Below are 6,000 nucleotides of genomic sequence, written 5' to 3'. Positions count from 1 at the left end.
AAATTTCCATGAATACATGGTGTCCTTCCATATTTCCATAGTTGAGATTTGAAGTGTATTTTGTCAGATATTAAAAATAGCTATGCTAGCTTGCTTCTTATGTTTATTTGCTTGGATATCCTTTTTCTTTTTAATTCTGAGGTGTTGATATCTATCCTTGATACTAAGATGTTTTTGAGGCAGCAAAGGATGGATCTTATTTTCTAATCCATTCTGCTAATCTGTGGTTTTTTATTGAGGAGTTGAGAGGTGCTAAGAGATATCAATGAGCAGTGGGTTTTTAAAATTTTTTTGTGTGTATATACGTGTGTGTGTGTGTGTGTGTGTGTGTTTCCCTTTCTTGATTGATGTGGTCTGGGATTCTTTATTCCTGTGTTTTCTTAGATAGGGTTTCTCTGTGGAGCTTTGTAATCCTGGAACTTGCACTGTAGACCAGGCTGACCTTGAGCTTATATATATTTCCTTGCTTCTGCCTCCCACATGCTGGAATTAAAGGCAAGCACCACCACCTCCCAATGTGTCACATATTTAAAAACAATTATTTTATTCATAATGATGTGCCTGGGGAGATTTCAGTGGTGGGCATATCACTACAGTACCCACATAGTCCACAAGAGGGCAGCAGATCCCAAAGAATTGGAGTTACTGGCTGTAATGAACAAATTTCTCCTGGGTTATAGAAAGTAGAGCCCTCTGCAAAAGCATTATTGTGTTTTTACTTATAGAACCATCGGTTCAAACCAGGTAGGTCACACTGCCACTTGATAAATAGATCCCTGCCTTCTGACAGTTAAAGATGTAAATCCAAGGCAGTGATGAATCTTTCCTTCCAAGACTGCAATATTGACAGACTATGAACTGTTTTCTGATCAACAGGTTCAACATTTGTCACGGTTTGAAGGGATCTTAGAAGTGATTTAATCCTACAGATACAGGTGCAATTCTTTTCCTGTATAAGGCACATAGGGGCTGTGGATGATACACAAGAAGGCTGCATCTCCCTCTCCTATGCCTGCAGTCCTCTACACAGAATGTATTGTTATAAGCTTTTTTTTTCCTTGAGAAAATTACCCCAGGGTTTTAATATGTTTAAAGAGCTATGGATCATTTACTTAGGAAAACCTATTAAAAACTAGAATCTATACAGTGGATCTAAGTATTCTTATACATCAATGACACAACTAAAACTTTATTATTTAATATCATTTCTATTAAAAACAATTGGAATTTTAACTTACTTTATGTATTTATTCACTCATTCTTTTATAGCACTTACTACCAAAATCTGGGGCCTCACATGGCAGAGAAGTACTCTAATGACAAGCTCCTTATACTGCTACATTTTCAGATTTTTAAGATAGAGTCTCATCAAATGACAAACAGTTCTTGGCCTTGCAATTCCCCTGCCTCAACTTCTCCTGTGTCGTCAAGCCTGACTTTACATTTACTCTGATGTGCCAAAGAATTGGTTAGCCTTAGACAGTTTGAATGATGGTTATAGATTAGGGGATTGAAGAACTGTATGTTTTGGTTGCAGAATATCCGGTACAGAACATATAGGTTGGCGCATTCTGAACACAAGTGTTTGTTTAGCATTGACTGTGGTGGTGTCTTCTATTGCTGCTGTTGGTTTTCTATGAATAATATGTATTAGTTCAACCACATGGTGGAGCCATTTCACAGTTAGTCAAGAAAGGGAACTAAAGAGAACACCAACTAACACAATGTTTTTCCTAGTAAAGTGATTCAGCCCAGGGCTGTTAATCCAATTTTCAGATAACTCACCTGACAAATGTCATAGATAAAATCACCACCACTATGGAATTGCTGGTGAAGGGCTAGGGTGGGAATTTCTTATGTTGGTGTAATATGGAAAAAGAATTTAGAATGTGTTAATCAAAGCCAGATGATCTTGGTGGTAGGTAGAGAGCACACTGAAACAGTCTTTTGGGTCACTTGGCATACTGACTCCAGGTGTGGAGCATTTGCTGTATAGATGCTGAACTGTGTGTGGCTACAATGCCTCTGAGGGAGGAGCATTCACAAACAATAGTTATCCCCATTTTCACATTTTCTCACATCATGGTTAAGCCAACGAACAGGGACTGAACAAAGACAGCATAGGGTAAATGAGCTTCAGTGTTAATGTGTTGGGGAAGTAAGTTATGAATGTCACTTTTTCCCTTCTCAGAGTAGATGATTCCCATTTACTTCGTCTTTTACCTTCCTATCTCTAGCCACTATCTTTCCAGTGTTGACTTTCTATCTCAAAAATACTGATAGCCTGCTTCCCCACTAACAGCCGCTTGTTGATATCTCAAACGTTCAGCTGCACCATTCTGTCTCATCTTTACACAGCTGCTCATGTTTTTAAAAAAGAAGATGTACACTCCTCCACTACCAGTGAGAATTCAAACTTGGACAACCACTTTGGAAATCAATTTGGTGGTTTCTCAGAAAACTAGGAATAACTCTACCTCAAGATCCAGTTATACCACTCCTGAGCATATATCCAAAAGATGCTCCATCATCCCACAAGGACACTTGCTCAACTATATTCATAGCAGTTTAATTCATATTAGTCACAAATTGGAAACAACAAAATGCTCCTCAACTGAGGAACAGATAAATAAAATTTGGTACATTTACACACTGAAATACGACTATATCCCCAAAACAAAGACCTCATTAAATTTGCAGGCAAATGGATGGAGCTAGAAAATATCATCTTAAGTGAGGTACCCCTGATCATGCATGGTATGTACTCACTTGGCCATGAAGTAAAGGCTAACTATGCTACATTCCACAGACCCAAAGAATACTAAATAACAAGAAGGACCCAAGAGAGGATGTTTGAATCTCACTCAACAGGGGAAATAAAATGGACAGAGGATGTGCCAGAGACAAAGGGAACTGGATGGGACAGGGTTTGTGGGGGTCAGGTGTGGGAAGAGGAGGGCAAGGGGGCTGGAATAAGGAAATTTGTAGGAGGAATATTTGGGATAAGCTGCAGATCTGTGATTGGTTGACCCCAGATGAGACTCCTAGCAGTGGGGATGAGGGGTGAGGGTAGGATAGAGCAGCAGGGATGGGGAAATAGGTGGATATGGCTACCTGCTGTAGCCAGGTGGGGTAGAGGTGTAGGGGTAAGGGTTAGAGGTTCTGCCCAGATGACATTTGTGCCATCCACCACAGCAGCACCTGCTCATCTCTGACCTTCATTGAGAAAACTGCTCCCATCTGTAAACCAGGTAGTGTCAGCTTTCAGCAGTAGTGGTCAGAGAGGTCTCTCCTTTTGAGCCAGTTAGTTTCTGGTTGTTAGGCAGGAAGTGTATCTGGGGTCCCCCATTTTGGAGAATATGTCTCACCCCAACAGAGAGTAGGGACAGAGTGGGGTGGCCCTAAATGAATGGGATACCTGGCTCATCCCAAAGTCCACTGTTCTTCAGGTAGTCCATGAATACATTTTAGTGCCAGTGGCTTCTTGGACTCAAAATCTTTTCTTGGAAACAGAGACATTAGCTTAGAGTGTTGAGCCCTTGTGTCCACTAAGAATTGAGTTGGTTTCTCCTTCACTCTCAGAGTTAGCCTGGGTTCAGGGAGGGGGTCCGAACCCCATCTCCCCTAATCATTGAATTTACTCAGAATTAACACCTTTGCTGTTTGGGGGCACTTGTTTCCAAGGCCTGGGGTTTCCTACTTCTGGCTTTCATTTGTTAGGGCACTTTTGGACTCAGTGTTCTTTCTCCTTGTAGTATGCACACTGTTCCTTTTTTGTCTCTCTTCTCTGCTTTCCCTAACTACTGTAGCCTGGAGTCTCTGTAGATTCCTTCCCTGTCACTTTTCTTTCTTTCTCTTTTTCTGCTCCTTCTCCTCCTCTGTCTCTCTGTCATGGTAGACTTTCTCAGCAACCTACACTAAATCCCTCAATGCTTATCTTGTCTTTTTAGCCTCTGAAGCTTTTTTCCTGATGTCTCTACTAGCCTATAGGGTCTATAAAAGCCACTGTCACAGTAGCTTTGTGCTCCTTGCTGCTGGGTCATAGAGTGTATATTGGTGGAATGCCTCTGTGAGCTCCTCTAGAAAGGCTGCAACTCATCTGGTCCCTGCTTAACCTCACATACCATGGTCAGTTTTGTGACTCATCATGTGGCCCCCTTGAGACTGGCCAATGGAGTCTGGTGGTAGACCTTCAGGTGCCCCATATCTTTTGCCATATTTAAGTTCCAGTCAGTGAAAGCCCCCTGTCCATAACAGTCTGGCCAATTGATGGTGCCCCTTTGTCTGAGGGAGCATTCTTTCTGGCTTCCTGCATTATCCTCTCTATCTCTTTGATTGTGACAAGCACTCTCATGAGTTGTTGGATATCATCTAAGGTGGGCTGATGAGTAATTTAAAAAGTCTCAAAGAGATTATTTGGCCCCTAGGAAGGAGGGGGATGGGCCTTCCAGTTGTACAAGTTGGCCAAAGAGAAGGGCCAATATTGCATAGCCTGATTGCCCTTTTCTAGTGACCCATATGTCCTCAGTGGGAGAGCCACCATGGTATCAGGGGGTAGGTGACTCTCAGACTTTGTGTCCCAAAAGAGGAACTGGGAGTTGGGGCTCTTCTCCCACCCCTCTTTCCAGTAAAGGGGGGGTACAATGATCCCAGTTCCATATGGGCTGAGGATCCCGAGATCAGTGCTAGTGCTGGCGCTGGTGGAGCCATGGGTGCCAGGGTAGGGGGATATGGAAGAGAAAGGTCTTGGAGTAACAGGTTCCATTGCTGAAGTGTCTTAGAAGACTGACTTCTTAGGACTGTATCTCTCTTTACATGCATTTTTCTTCCTGATGGCCAGAACCTGTAAGGTGGGTCTTGGAGAAAGAAAGGCTTCTATCTTTGGGGGGAGGGGGGGAGAGGGGTCCTCCACTAGATTCTTCCAGGTAAGTATGTAGGCACTTGGTCCAGGTACCTGAGGGATCCTGGCCTAAAGACTCTCTCCTCTACTGCTTTGATCACCTACAAGTAGAAGGTCCCTATGGGTGGCCACCCTACTCCAATGGTGGGTAATTCAGAGAAGCAGAGAGTAACTAACTTGTCTTTCTTTACTACTACTGACAAGTTTTCTCCTCTAGTGGTTAACTAGGATGTTTAAAGGGGGAGATTCAGTCTGTCCAATGTCCAAAAATATATCATCAGTCTAAGTCCAAGAACATAAAATTAGATACCAACAATCACAGAGAAAAACAATCAACACACAGACTGTTCAACCCTGCCACAGGTAGGTGTCCAGGTCCAAAAACACAGAGAAAGACAAAAAACACACAATTCACCCTTTCCGTGGGCCCAGTCACAGACAGTTCATTCCTTCCACAGACACAGAACAGAATTGTTCGGCTGGCTTCAGTCAGGTGCCCCTGCAAATATGGCAGGAGCCAGATAAACCAGGTTAAAGTAAGACTTGGCTCCCACCAATACTGTCTTGCTGTTTTCAAAAGGAGAGGAGTTCTCTCAACACCTTGGGGGATGGGGGGGTGGGGGCTAGAAGTGCTTGCAAGCAAAAGTTCAAACAGACTTACAGACTCAGACAAACAGCAAGACAAACAAGAACCACAGCACCTGCTTGAGACCTCAGATTCACAGTTCCAGTATGTCCCCACAAGGAGTCAAAGTCCCAGTCAATGTACCAATAAAACTCTGATGAGCTTTAGCTTACTCTGACCCCTGAGTGAACAATGCAGAGCTGGGGATCAATGCAAAAGCAAGAGGAATTTATTATTCCCGAATGCTGGGGTAATTATCCTGCACCCAAAGGAGAGGCAGCAAAGCCAATTAAGCCCACTAGATGAGTTTTTATACTTTTCAGTGCAGCAACCATTAGGCACAATGTGATTGGCAGAATAGTCACATTGGCATGATCTCCCGTGCCCGTGCCCATGGGTTGACAAGATTAGTATAATAAAAATTGCCATCTTGCCCAAAGCAATCTACAGATTCGATGTAATCCCTATCAAAATG

The sequence above is a fragment of the Mus caroli genome, unplaced genomic scaffold, assembly GCF_978045245.1.
Source record: "Mus caroli unplaced genomic scaffold, Mus_caroli_1 scaffold_17, whole genome shotgun sequence".
Classification (NCBI taxonomy): Eukaryota; Metazoa; Chordata; class Mammalia; order Rodentia; family Muridae; genus Mus; species Mus caroli.
The sequence above is the reverse complement of the archived record's forward strand: the minus strand, read 5'-3'. Positions refer to the sequence as shown.